Source organism: Lepisma saccharinum, chromosome 4 (genome assembly GCF_977018435.1).
Source record: "Lepisma saccharinum chromosome 4, izLepSacc3.1, whole genome shotgun sequence".
In the NCBI taxonomy this organism is placed as follows: Eukaryota; Metazoa; Arthropoda; class Insecta; order Zygentoma; family Lepismatidae; genus Lepisma; species Lepisma saccharinum.
The window spans coordinates 4,750,043-4,764,339 of NC_139232.1; the positions used below are offsets into that span (position 1 = coordinate 4,750,043).

The 14,297-nt window shown below is 38.8% G+C and overlaps 1 protein-coding gene across 2 annotated transcripts in view; it reads right to left on the bottom strand.

Moving 5' to 3' along the window:
• The window catches only part of LOC145987082 (prohormone-1-like), a 154,031-nt gene extending 147,862 nt beyond the window's left edge, over positions 1-6,169 (bottom strand). For both annotated transcript variants that reach the window (XM_083121550.1, XM_083121549.1), the window contains exon 1: positions 6,110-6,169. The gene's annotated coding sequence lies outside the window, so the exon portion shown is untranslated. The remainder of the gene's footprint in view (positions 1-6,109) is intronic.
• Between the last annotated feature and the right edge of the window lie 8,128 nt (positions 6,170-14,297).

Consider the following 14,297-nt stretch of genomic DNA (forward strand, 5'->3'; position numbering starts at 1 on the left):
TTGGCGCATACCCACATGTTTAATGAACGAGAGAGGATTTACAAGTCTAGTCAAAGTTCAACGGGCTTTCGGGGTGCAAAATGGAAAAGCTATGTCCTTAGGTGGAATATATTTACGGCATGTTAGAGTTAGACTTACAGCTTTTGTTTTAAGTTCACTTTATGCACAGGAAGGCTAATCGGGACTGGACTTACTGTGTAAAGTTGGATACCTCCACCGGGTATCGAACCCGAGATATACGGCATGTTTGTGTCATAAGAAGAACAAGAAGTTTTTCGGGAGAGAGAAAGATAAGACAAGAAACAAAAGAGAGAGACAAAGAATGAAAAGAGAAGTAAAGAAACAGAGAGTGAAGAAGAAATATAAATAAAAAATACAGGGAGGGTTAAATAAGATAAGAAAACAGATATAGAGTCATGCGAGGCAAAGAAAGAATGGAAGAGAAGTGGCTGAGAAACAATAAAGAAGGAAAATAAAAAAACAAGAAATTTTCAGAAAGACAGCAAGTAAACACGAGCCATGAGATATTAAGAAGAAAAATCAAAAGGATGTAAGAAAAATACAGGATAGAAATACAAATAAAATGAAGGGTAAGGACTACACTCTGTCCAAGTTATCTCTGGAGCAGGCGAACGAAAACAAGTATCTGCGCAAGTAGAGACGCGAGACGACTCCACCAATGAACAGCATGTACGGTTTTGCTCTGTTCATTTGATTTCTCTCCCTTCTCTGCTGCTATGCGCAGCTTTGCTCCTGAGATAACTGAGACAGTGTATAGTAGATATTTTTCCTTTTTGCCAGGGAGGGTCATGTGCCCTTCTCACCCCTCCCTGCGGGTGCCATGATTAAGCCACTTGTATTATTCAGTGAGATTAAACATTAACACGGAATAGCCGAAGAGATCCAAAGTCTAAGGAAGAGCTGTGCCACTTGAATATAAAATCTGGGACAGAAATTAATTTTATCTTCATCATAATATTTGTTATTGAAGCTTGAAACGAAAGTGTATACCATATTCTTCATTGTTATCGCGTCAGTCCGATGACCGAGCGCTGCTCTCAGACTCGTCACCGAAGTTCCCGGATTCGATTCCCGGCCTGGTCTTAGGTGTTAGTAGTGAGTAACTCTTCATCAATTTCATCTATTCATTACTCATCCTCGTCCTCGATATTAGCCAAAAGTTGAAGAAAAGCGACGCTAAATAATTGTTCCAGCTGTTCAAGTAGCTTCGGCTCCCAACCAGCGTAGCATAAAGTGGGTACCTGGAGGAAACTCTGAGGGGTAAAGGCGACCAGGACCGTGGTGCTGATCACACCAACCTCACCTCCGCCTTCATGGCGTGGTGCAAAGCACAGGGAAGCACTTTACTTTACTTGTTATGTATAGAACAACATCAATAAGAATGTTATGTTTATTGATTTATTTAGATTATGTGACGTCACATTTCTTCCAATTTTAGCTAATTGCAACGATGGCGATGAAATGTGATAAGCTGAAATGGATGAAGAGACAAGCTTAAATATACAGAGTGATTCAAAAATTGTTAACACTATATGGGAAATAGAAAATGTACAACTTACCGTCTACGCTTACTTCTTTCATGAATAACATCCATGTTTGCATAGATGTACTACGTGGAAGTGAGGTTGTCTTTTTAGTGCCTTCAGCCAAGATCAACACTTACGCCCCACGTCATGACACGGACTTCTTTAAGGAGGACAAGGAATGGCTAAATAGCTTTGACTCCCACATTAAAGAAGGAGCGACTATACTACTACTGAGCCTATTTTGTTTCGCGATGTGGCTATTTAGTCCCGTTTTTTCTTCCTCCGTAAGTTAATAGTGACGAAGAGGATGAATAGTGAGTAGATGAAAGAATAAACTCAATGGAAGACCATGTCCTGCCGAAGACATGAACCCACACTCGTAAGGAATATCATGAGAAACAAACAGAAAATCTATTCTAAAAAGATTCAATGCAATAAATTGAAATTGTAAAGAATAGATCAGGAGAAGAAAAATCATATGTTAGGAGAATTAGTCAGCTGAATGAAACTGAATTACTGAAGGACCTTTCACAACCATAAAAACAGTGTACCCTATCTAAGAACCTGCATAAGTCTTATCGTTGCTGACTTATTTAACGCCGATTTTTCTAGCGAAGCTTACGGAAACAACGAATATGAAAGCAAGAAAGATTTAAGAAAGGAACTAGGAAAGGAAGACAATGAAAAACCTTACATAGAAAGGGCGGGTCACTGTACAGTCACCTGCTATAAAAAGGAGACATCCATATCCTGAAACACTCGCTTGCCTGCACTGAGTTATGTGTGTTGCATAACTCTGCGGCGATATGCAAGACTTCAATAGAAAGGAAGCAAGTGTTTAAAATCTGTGTGTCTCATTTTCATTGCGAATGACGTGCCAACACCGGGGATTAAATCCTGAACACCTTGATTACAAGGAGCTAGCATTATCACTACTCCAGCAGCGAGATCCATCTGTCTTTGCTTTTGTAATGGAGTACAATAATTATGACCTGGTATTAATTGTGACCATGGAAAAATTCTTGAACTTTAAAGTTCTTGTGTATCCATTAATTTGAACTAGTAATATCTGATTTGTTACTATCTTCTTTCAACTATCATGCTGGAAATATTTCCGATCTTATCGGACTTGTTAGCGGCTACTAACTCGGTACTTTTACTCGGTTTCATCATGCGTACATTCGTGATTAAACGAAATTACATTTGGATTATAGTATTTTCGCTTATATTATTCCCATGTCAAAAAAGATATTAACAACGGTGCGTATTTAACATTTATTTCCAGAAAAAGTATTTAGAATTGTTTGCATACCAAGCATATATATACTAGGCATGTTATGAACAGTCATAGATGCTTCTGGGTAGTAACAACCCCATTATCTTTGTATGATACCGTTACAACCCAGAAATGTCCGTGAGTGTACATATATATTGATCAGTTATTACACAAAAATACGTAATGTATGAACTAAAGTTATTTACATTTTGTTGTTCTGTTTAAAGAATAAAAAAGTCTGTGGAAAATAGGTGACACAATTCACTCTCGATTTCGGTATCCTATAAAATTGTTTTCAGTAAATAAATGTCGTAAGACAAATTGATGTAGCAGTTCCTGAAGTTTCTTTTTTTTCAAAATTTAAGTCAATAATGTTTTCTTAACTTATGAACTCCACTATGTACATAATTTTAGAATCTTTTTTGCTGTATGAACAGTGTTTTGCTATTATTTGTAGTGTTAGTTTGATTTTTCATAATAATATTAAAATATTTGTGTGACATCTGTCGTTTATATTGTATTTAATAACTGAAATTGGGGATAGTTTACTTGAAGATCGTAAGATGGCTGTACGACGGTGTCATTGCTCAAAGGCTTTAGATCTGTCTCAATTAGTATGTTTGCTCAACATAACGTATTACCTCAGTGTGGCATATTACAGGCAAAAGTCCAGTTTTATCACTGCCTGGTTCTAATATAGCGTATCATTGTCTGCTATGTTTCGAATTTCAATCTATCGATAATGTCTCATCTTTGTATATCCTTTCATACAATCGTCTAATTTCTACATGATTATATAATTTACCAAACCAGAAACTTAAAGCTGATTTTTTAAAAAAAATCAGTTGGATATTGCTTGCAGAATTCAAGTTGGTAAAAAATGTGAACGAGCTATTCTTGTTTGCTCTTGGTTCTGATTGACTGGTTGGTTTGGTTTATTTTGTTCGCTTTTCTGCTACTCTTAGATAATCGCGAAGATGAGGATGAATGGTAATATGATGAAATTGATGAAGGGACACTCCCAAAGAACAACCATGCCCAGGGCGGGGATTCGAAACCGGGACTCTTGGCGTCATAGCGCGGTGTGCTAACCACTCCGCCACAATGACCGGCTTGTTCGCTCTTGGCTCAGAATTCTTTTTCCCGATCATTTTATTATTTTAGGTCTCTTTTATGCTTCCTTGAGCTAATCGCGATCCCATTCTCTGTTGAGGTCAACAAAAGCCGAGGACAGGGTAGCATGGAACATTACAATTTTGTGAATTTTCCCCACAAAATCGTATGTTTAAAGCTAAAATGTAGTTACATATGGCTTCTGATATTTGCTGTAGTCTTGTACAAAGAGACGTTAATACAGTAACTTCATAGAAGTTGTAACGTGAAGCAACTTGCGTTAAAAATCTATATTAAAATATTTTACGAAAATGTGAAAAAAAGTAAGCAGTTATTCTTTCAGTTATTATGAATAAGCTCATCTATTCAAAGTCATCTATAATTTTCTCCTTCGTGACGGATTGAACACACTGTTCTCTGTCGTTTGCTGTATTATTTGTTTTACAATTTTTACTGTGTGTAATCTATAGAAATTTTAATATCTTTGGAGCTGATAATTACATTGAAAACACATGGAAACATGTTCATTGTTTCAAAGAACGGTACTGTGAAACGTAAAATTATCATTATGCAAAGAAAGTGCAATGATGTTAAAGTGAAACATGGAAAACTTTCAATTGTTTCCCTTGTTACAAAATCTCTTTTTCACCTGTTGCATTCAAAGCGGATCGAAAGTCAAAGGAGAAAGCAACAGATGCATTCATTTATTAATTTTTACGATGATTGACTTGTGTGCACTGGCGTACGCAGGGGAGAGATGATTCGGCTACACCCCCTCCCGAAATTTTGAGAAAATCAAAATTTTCAGATTACAGGGGTGAAGAACTCCGGAAAAACCAGAGTGGCAAATGTTCACACCCCTTAAAATGGACCTCGATTATTACCTTTGTATTTGAACAACTTTTTATAACGAAAGTTGAAAAGGTGTTTTGAAATATTTTATAATGTATCCCGCCCTCACTAGAACACAGCTAAATAATATCCATCTTCACAGTTCCAGCCCCTTACCGAAAAACAAGAAGCCCTGCGTGTGTGGTTAAATTTTATTCTATGTACATTCGAGACTTGAAATTTTGATGGCGTCTTGATATTGTTACATTACCACATGGAACTACTACCTAGTTCACTCGTGTTCGAAATGAACCTGTATAAACATGGAGTGCATAATTATATACAAGTTGCTTGATTTAGTTTATTTTACTTCGCTTTTCTGCCACTTTTGGCTAATTGCGAAGATGCTGATGAGTGATGTGATTAAATTGATGAATGGACACTCACAAACACCCATGCCGGGATTCGAACTCAGGACCCCTAGCGTCGTAGCGCGATGTGCTAACTTTATGTCTCCATTAAGTTTGGATTATGTGTCCATTAAATATATGGATGAAATCATACACCTTCTAGAAAACATGTCATTGGTGGTAGAATGATAATGATGATGATGTTATACCAGAGGCCCAAACTTCTTCGTTTCACGCACCCTTAGTGTTTTAAGTTTTTCCCGCGGCGCCCAAGTCAGGATGTAGGCCTATCTAACACTTGCAAAGGTACGTTAGTGTGGTTACGTTGCTTGCCTTAAGTTTAAAAATTGAAATTCAGAAACATTTTTAATGTAAAAAGTACTGAATAACCACATATTTGGAACAATCATATCATATCATTACTAGTAAGAGTCATTTCAGTGAAAATATTGCAACATTTCGCGGCGCCCCTGTAAGCCAGTCGCCGCGCCGCACGCTTTGGGAACCTCTTGTTATACCCATACTTGACATGAAAGAGGTTCACCGAAGACACTCTTAAAATGAAAAGTTATGAAACAAGTATTTTAATTATTGCATTTAAACACAAAATATACATTAATAGAAAGGTTTTCATGCATTGAAGCGGAAGGTATATGCTATTGAGAAAGGTTAACGTATATATTCGAATACAGCTCTGCCTATGCCGCGCTAAATTCGTAAAAATTCTAAAGTTTCATTTTAGCGTATAAAAACAGACAGACAGTGGTAAGTAAATATGTTCTAAAGAGCCGGAAACATCGAGAAACCCGCAGCGAGCACGTTGTTCCGTTAGTTCTCTCCGCTTCTATTTGTTCTCGTTGAGAATTGGCGGGAAACAAAACCGCGCGAACGGGAAACATCGATCGTGCGCAAGAACCACGAGTTTTCCTTACCTGTGCCGCTTCGCTTGTCCGGAGGAGCGATTCTGCAACCTCTGCTTCGAGCTCTGGATGCCAACTGAGAGCTTTCCGGTCGGAAAACTTAGATTTATATTTGCCACCACCCGCCCGCCCGCGCGAAATCGCCGTCTACGTCACGCGCGGCGGAGCCAATCGGAGCAATTTGTATTCGTCAGTCGCTGCTGGACCTTGCGCGATTATTCCAGACACCTGCTACGGGAAGAAGATTTCGACCCCCTCCGCTCGCCCCCCCCCCCTTTCTCTTATTCCGAGCGATTTTCCCCAATAGCGGAGATTTCGCGTTACATATCAGGTTTAGAACAGGGTTGGGGATTCTTTTAATCAGGGAGATTCTCATAACACATATCCACACGGAACGAAAACTGATTTTCTTGCAACTGTAATACGTTTGTGTTACCAGTGACGCAATCATTATTATATTTCTGTTGTTGATTGATAAGGCTTATTTTACCACGCTTTTCTGCCACTTTTGGCTACTCGCGAAGATGAATGATGATGTGATGAAACTGATAAATGGATACTTACAAAGAACGCGCACGCCCATACTGGGATTCGAACCCGCGAACCCCTGACTTCGTAGTGTGCAGCGATAACAACTCCACTACTGATGTCGGCATTTCTGTTGTTGAAGCAGCACTCAGATTATTTGCTCCATTGATCCCGGAAACAAGATTAATTCTAATTAGGTTAATTTACGTCGCTGTTCTGTCTCACTAGGTTCATCTAACGATGACAATGAATGCTATACTATTTTACTGCGCGTTTCTGTCACTCCTGGCTAATCGCGAAGATGAGGATGAATAATGATGTCAAATTGACGAAGGGACATCCATGCCCAGGCCGGAATTCGAAGTCTAGACTCCTGACGTCATAGCGCGCTGTGCTAACCACTCCGCCACGGCGTTGCGATTTAATAAATTGATGAAGAGACAATTATGTCAGGATCAGAACTCGAACCTAAAACCTACGGGAGCGCGTTCAGCCACTGAGGCGGTAAAATCACATGATGTTTGCAGGAATTTGCTTTTCCTCGCTGTTGTCTAACCGATAACTTCATTTTAAGAAATCTGTTTATCGTAATTACATTTTTCCCACACCTGTACGACTCACTGCAAGTGCAAGTAATACATGTGCATTGGCAATTGTCTCCAACCCCCCTCCCCCCTCTACACATCTCTTGAACATTGAAGATATTGTACTAAATAACGAAGAGTCTTATTAAGAGGTTAATTCGTAAATTATGATTGAAGATCAAAGTGCCATTGATATTGACAGACGTCGGAGTATTTCAAGCTTGTAATGAGAGGGGTGCCTGTAGAAATGAAGAAATTAACTTTGTAATTTTCAAGTTTCCTTTCTATGTTCAAATCAGCTGAAGAAATTACTTGCTTAGTGAGGAATCGAAGCCAAAAAATTAATTTCCCTTGAGTGTTTCGACCCGGATGTAGATGGATATAACATTACGTATCTACTTGTCAATCAATGCCGAAGTGGTGAACTGGCTGTAATTGTGTAAGAGCGCTCTCTTATGCACCTGTGGACTGAATAGGTGCGGAATGAAGTGTGGGGCTAAAAATCGACTTTCGTGCACTGTGCAAGCGGTAAGTTCACAACGCACGAGAGCAGTCGCCGACCTGATTGATTGATTTAGTTTATTTTACTTCGCGTTTTGTGCCTCTTGGCTAATTTGCGAAGATGGGGATGAGTGATGAAATGATGAAATTGATGAATGGACATTTACAAACAACCAAACCCGACCGGGATTCGAACCCGGGACCCTTGGCGTCGCAGCGCGATGTGCTAACCACTCGGCCACAGGGTCGGGCCAGTCGCCGACCTCTACAAGTGCAAGCGAGTTTCTCATGCCTGAAGTGCATGGCACTTTTCAATTCATAAACTTTCGTCCAGTATGGAAGAATTTAAATGAATGAATGAATTAAAATTGTTGGGAGCTTTGGAACATTTTGGCACCCTTGAATGTATGCGGGCAAATAAGTCCTTTCTCTAAAATTCTTATTTAAGAGTAAAAAAAAAACAGGGGTGTAAAAAGGCGCTTGGAAAATGTTAAAAGTGCTATTTTGTGAAGGCCCTTGCACAGGACAAACACAACATGTTAAAAGGTAAGGATAGACTAAAAACTTCCTCAGAGACAGAGTAAGAGGCCCGCTCTTCTCAAAAAGCTAAAAAGATTTGTTTAAACACTGTTGGCATTAAAATATACAAAACAGTATTTCTCCCTATAGTATTACGATAGGCTAATCGTACCTATTGCTTAAAGTGGGAACCGAACTTCATGGAGCCTTCACTGGGTATTGAACTCGGGACCAGTGCGGGATCTACAAGCTGAAAAACCCCTCAGTGCGGGGGAGCCCGGAGACAAGTAAGCCTTTAGGGAGCCCTGAGCCATTGACATAGTAGACGGTTCGTCTATGCGAATGTAAAAAATAAACATAGTAACTCAGGGGGTACAGAAACGACTACAATATATAGGTAAAGTTCCCTGTGCATATAGCACCGTGCCATGAAGGCACATTTAGGGTACGTGAGTCTCACATATTTTCGATGTCGGCCATCTTGGAGGTGATGTGATGAGCACCACACTGTGGCCGCCTTTACCCACCTTCCCTCCGGGTACCTTTTGATTTGAGGCTTGGTGCGACGCGGGTTTCCCCCGTGGCAGTCAAACTAGAATCAAATCAGGCTAGAATTTCACTAGAAATGCAGTTTCTTCAACGTATCTTTAATCAAGAAAACGTTACGACTGCATTATTGTAACAATGTATCATTTTCCAGGTGTGGGAAAATAGTTTCATATATATCACATCACCCCCTTCCCATTTAAGGGAATGTATTACCGCTGCAATACAGGAAGGCCCTATAGAATTATATGAATATGGAACGTGGTGGTCCCTTGTGCTGAAATTGGAATATAAATTTAAAAATATTTCTGAAAAATATTTTGACATAATCGAGATCAAATGGAAATGGTTGTGTAATAGTGAACGGCATAATTTCTATTCATATCCTATTGTCACAACAATAAACTTAAGAAAATGTTAAAGGCTGTAAAGTTTAGGTTCACTTTATGCACAGATAGGCTAATAGGGACTGGACCTACCGTTTAAAGAGGGATGCGAACCAATATGTGCCTCCACCGGTATCAAACCCCAGGAACCTTGATGACAAGGCAGTGACGTTACCACTACGCCATCGAGGAGGCCAAGGGTGTACAGTATAATCAAATGTATTGATTATTTTTAAAATGGTTGAAGTTCTTAATCATGAAATAGTTATAACTGCTGAATTTAGGAGAACTTCCTATTGCAAAAGTGGGACCACAGGCAAAAGGACCTGCGCAGAACCGCGTGTCCTGTGCATCCCCTCTGTCCTTTATGGCGGAGGGGAAGATGCGCGAAGGCTTTTAGCCGAAGGTTCTTTTGAACTAAGTCTTGAAGCTTTTCTGCCAACGAATTGATACGTTCAAGCCTGTATTATTATACTATTAAACGTATTATTATATTTATTAATAATAACTTAATAATAATCAGCGGTGAACGATGAGACTCGGCGAAGTACACACTCCTCTCAGGTACAGGGATAGTGTTAGGCAAAGACAATATTCACAGCGCAGAAAAATAAAACCACATTGCTGCAGTAGATAAACTAAAAGGTTTTACTCTTTATATATGGCAATTATAATGCGAATATACTTGAGACGAAGGCGAGGATTTCGCTTTGTCGATGAATGGACTCAACTAAAAACGCATAATCTCAATGCGTGGCTATCGGCAAGCCTATGATCACATAGACCTAGCTTGTGACCTGAACTACCATACCAGGATGTATGCACAGTACCGAGGAGTTATTTTTAATTTTAAAAACTTCGTCGATCCGTGGCGAAAGTGTGTGTTATTTCTTATGCGATATCCTCGCTTTTATACTATTTCGAGAACACAAGATTCAAGTACAGATGAATCACTCACTATTTACAAAAAGATGCTACCAACAAAACTGACATCTATGCATGTTTAGAAATACAAATTCGTATAGTGCACTCTCTCAAACAAAGATACATTAAATTACCCATAATGTAGCATAAAATACAATAAACAAAAGTTATACATTACAAACAAGGTACGCTTTCTTGCACAAAAATAAATACATTAGTGACATATTTTCTACTGGTGACGTCACATAAAAATATGGATCATATCAGAATGATGAAAAGATTCTCTCGGGCTATCGACCAGGTGAGTTGTGGAAATTATTCCAAGCTTTCGAGAGCTAATGCCACTTTCATCTTCAGGGTAGAAGTGAAGGTTATTTTGTTTGTGGTCGTCCTATACATGTTGCTAAATTATGATATCACAACCAAAGGTACTGAAACATCTTCACTCCGAATGAAAGCAGAGCGTAAGTATGCATTAGTAATTGTTAACAAAGCTACACACGAATGAAACGCATGTTCTTATTTCTGAGAGTCTAGAAGACGTAGAAAGTGTGGGTTGAATATCTACGTTGTAAATCGGATGTTGCTCCGTGCCAGATGCCCTCTCCCATCCCATGCGAGATGGTATCCTAGGAAACCTTCGGAATCTTTTGCCGGAGATGCTCTTGAAATATATTGTCCGTCAGTACCAGGAACTCCTATCAAGGCGGGACCATTTAAGTTAAGTTTTATCTGTGGTTTATGTTCCCCTTTCGTCCTTCTCTTGTGCACCCCTTCCCCCTTTCTTTATTTCTCTGCGATGGTTTCCGAGCTTCAGGAAACTCAAGATAAGGAATTATTTGAAGCGTTCCTGTCTTACGGTACAACTTTCCAAATTAGATATGTTGCAAAAATATGATTTATGTCGATTAGGATTTATGTTCATGGATTGGAGATATTTTCAAGGCAAGCATCGCCACGGTGCAGAACTCATATTTATTATAAAGATCTTAGAAAAGTCGCACATAAATTCCACCTTTACGTTCTATTAAAAATGCAGTTACTGTTCAAGAGATATCGTGAATAACTAAAGTAAGTATACAGCTAGTGGAAACGTGCCTTCATGCATGTCCAATCTGTGGCACATGAAAAGCAAGAAAACTTACCATATGGAATTGATACTGTAACTAAAGATCAGGTTAAAATATTAGGTAGGGACGAGTCGTCCAAAATGGGATACTAACATATTTTGACCTACAAAAGCGCAGTTATCTAACATAATTTGACCTACAAAAGTGAAGTTATGGAACACATTTTGACCTACAAAAGCTAAGTTATGTAACACATTTTGACCTACAAAAGCGAAGTTATGTAACACATTTTGGCCTACAAAAGCGAAATTATGTAACACATTTTAACCTACAAAAGCGAAGTTATGTAACACATTTTGACCTACAAAAGCTAAGTTATGTAACACATTTTGACCTACAAAAGCGATGTTATGTAACATATTTTGACCTACAAAAGCTAAGTTATGTAACACATTTTGACCTACAAAAGCGATGTTATGTAACATATTTTGACCTACAAAAGCGAAGTTATGTAACATATTTTGACCTACAAAAGCGAAGTTATCTAACATATTTAGACCTACAAAAGCGAAGTTATCAATGGAAAAATGTTTCAAACCTTATCTTTTCTGAGTGCGTCCTAGTCTATCAGGAAACAAGGCTTTCTCGAGTAAAAACTACATATGGGGAGTTAGGAAAAACATTTTTCAGAAAAATTTGCAATATCCTCGTTTTGGACAACCGGATAGGTGAAACGAGGAGCTCATATGAAACAATGCAACATTTTGTTATACAACGTTTTTGTTAGAACAAAGGTCAAGTTAACCATGAAAAAGACAATAACATTATGAGTCAGAAAGTATCTTTGTCATTTTTGTTTTTAAAAAGGTCTTCACTAACAAATAATTTCTTATACTCAATATATACAGACATGGGCCTCTCGGATGGCGTAGTGGTAACGTCGTCGCCTTGTAATCAAGGGGTCCCGGGTTCGATACCCGGTTGAGGCACATGGCACAGTGGTTCGTATCCCACTTTAAAACTGTAGGCCCAGTCCCGATTAGACTTCCTGTGCATAAAGTGGACTTAAAACAACAAATCAATCAATTTAATAAACAACATATTATCACAGATTTGACTGCGAATTAAAGCATAGGCCTAGTATAAAATATATTTCAATATTGGTCGGTGGCGTTCAAGTCGGGGACGTCCCAGTTTTATCCTAGTGACGGACCCTAGAAAACACAAATGTAAGATAACCTATCAAGCAGTATGTCAAAATCTAACTTAAAATTTGAAGAAGGCATATTGTACTTACCAAAATTGATGTTCAAAGGTGGCTTGATAAGACCCAACAAAGGCAAAATCGAAAACTTTCTTAACGAAAACATGAGAACTTCGTAGAAGAAGAACGTCGGGCTGCCGCGTCCACGACTCGATTCAAACTAGCATATAGACAGCAAGGAATGGTAGTACCTTCTTGGATCCTAGGTAACAGCGTTAATCAGTGCCAAATCGAAATCCCCATTTGACCCGCCGCCCTCGTTCAGAATAAAAGCCTACGATCCATATGATTTTTTTTAAAAAATTAACAAATAGTACTCACGGCTTCATTAAAACATACGTGTTACAAAATCTATCGCTTATGTCAAGAGTGCACTATTTAAATAGATACGTCTTCCCAAGAATTTGGTTTGTGACAGCAATTTTTCCAAGAACCAGTGGCGCAACCACAGGGGGGGCAGGGGGGCATTGCCCCCCAACGTTGGTCGAAAATGAATTCTAGGGGGGCAAACACTGACGGCCAAGTGTACCTGCAGGGGGCAATTACCGCCCACAACTTCATATTTTATGCAAATAAAAATATTTTTCGTAAACTTTTCTTGCTCGATTCACTCGCAATACCTGCTTTTCTTAGTCTTATCAAGTCCAGAACCGTAGCACCGGACGATCTAATGAAAATAAGTTATAAAATTGATTGTTTTTTGTGTACTTTATGCACAGAAACGCTAATTGAGACTTAAAGTGGGTTCCGAACCACTATGTGCCTCCACCGGGGATCCAACCCGGGACCCCTTGATCACAAGGCGACGATGTTACCAGTACACCATCGGGGAGGCACAAAAGTTGTAAATGATATAATGCCATGGCGTTCCATGAAATTATTTGCGCCCTATTCAATTAATATTGATTCCGGCCTGCAAATAAATTGGACCCAAGTATTTTCTTGCTCGTTTCGCTCGCGGTTTATTTTTATTAGCTGTAATGCATTGTAAATCACCACACAAAGAAATAGGACTTCTCTTAATTGATTTTGTTTTAAATGCATGAACAATTGTTTTGAGGAAAGGGAGCTTGCACATTTGAGAGACAATTTATGTAATTTTTTCTGTTGGTTTATTGTGAGATGGATGAATTGGTTGTGTAATGTATTTAAATAATATATGCTGTATATAATATTTATTAAATTGATTGATATTGATTTGTTGTTTTAAGTGCACTTTATGCACAGTAAGGCTAATCGGGACTGGACCTACAGTTTAAAGTGGGATCGGAACCACTTGTGCCACCACCGGGTATCGAACCCGGCACTCCTTGATTAATATTTATTAAATAAACTTTGAATACGTACACAATTTAGTGTCCACGTCACTCCACGTTGCATATATGTGAAACATATATCATGCATGAAAGTTATGTTAATAAAAAAATATTTTGAATGCATTTATCAAGCATTTTCTGTCTTTCAAAAATAGTTTATGTCCTTGTTTCCGTTATTAATGTGAAATTGAGTTTGAGTTGGTGTTTTAAGTCCACTTTATGCACAGTAAGGCTAATCGGGACTGGACCTACAGTTTAAAGTGGGATCCGAACCACTTGTGCCTCCACCGGGTATCGAACCCGGGACCCCTTGATTACAAGGCAATGACGCTACCACTGCGCCATGGGGGAGGCTTAATGTGAAATTGAACGTGTTAAAAAAATAATTCAAATCGTTTGTTCGAACACAAATGCTTTAGCACAAACTTCTACCCGCTTCTTGCATAATTTACAAGGGTAATAACTAATAGTAATAATAAAGTTGGTCCTGGGTTCGAATCCCGGCTTGGGCATGGATGTTTGCGAGTATCCATTCATCATTTTCATGATATCATCAATCATT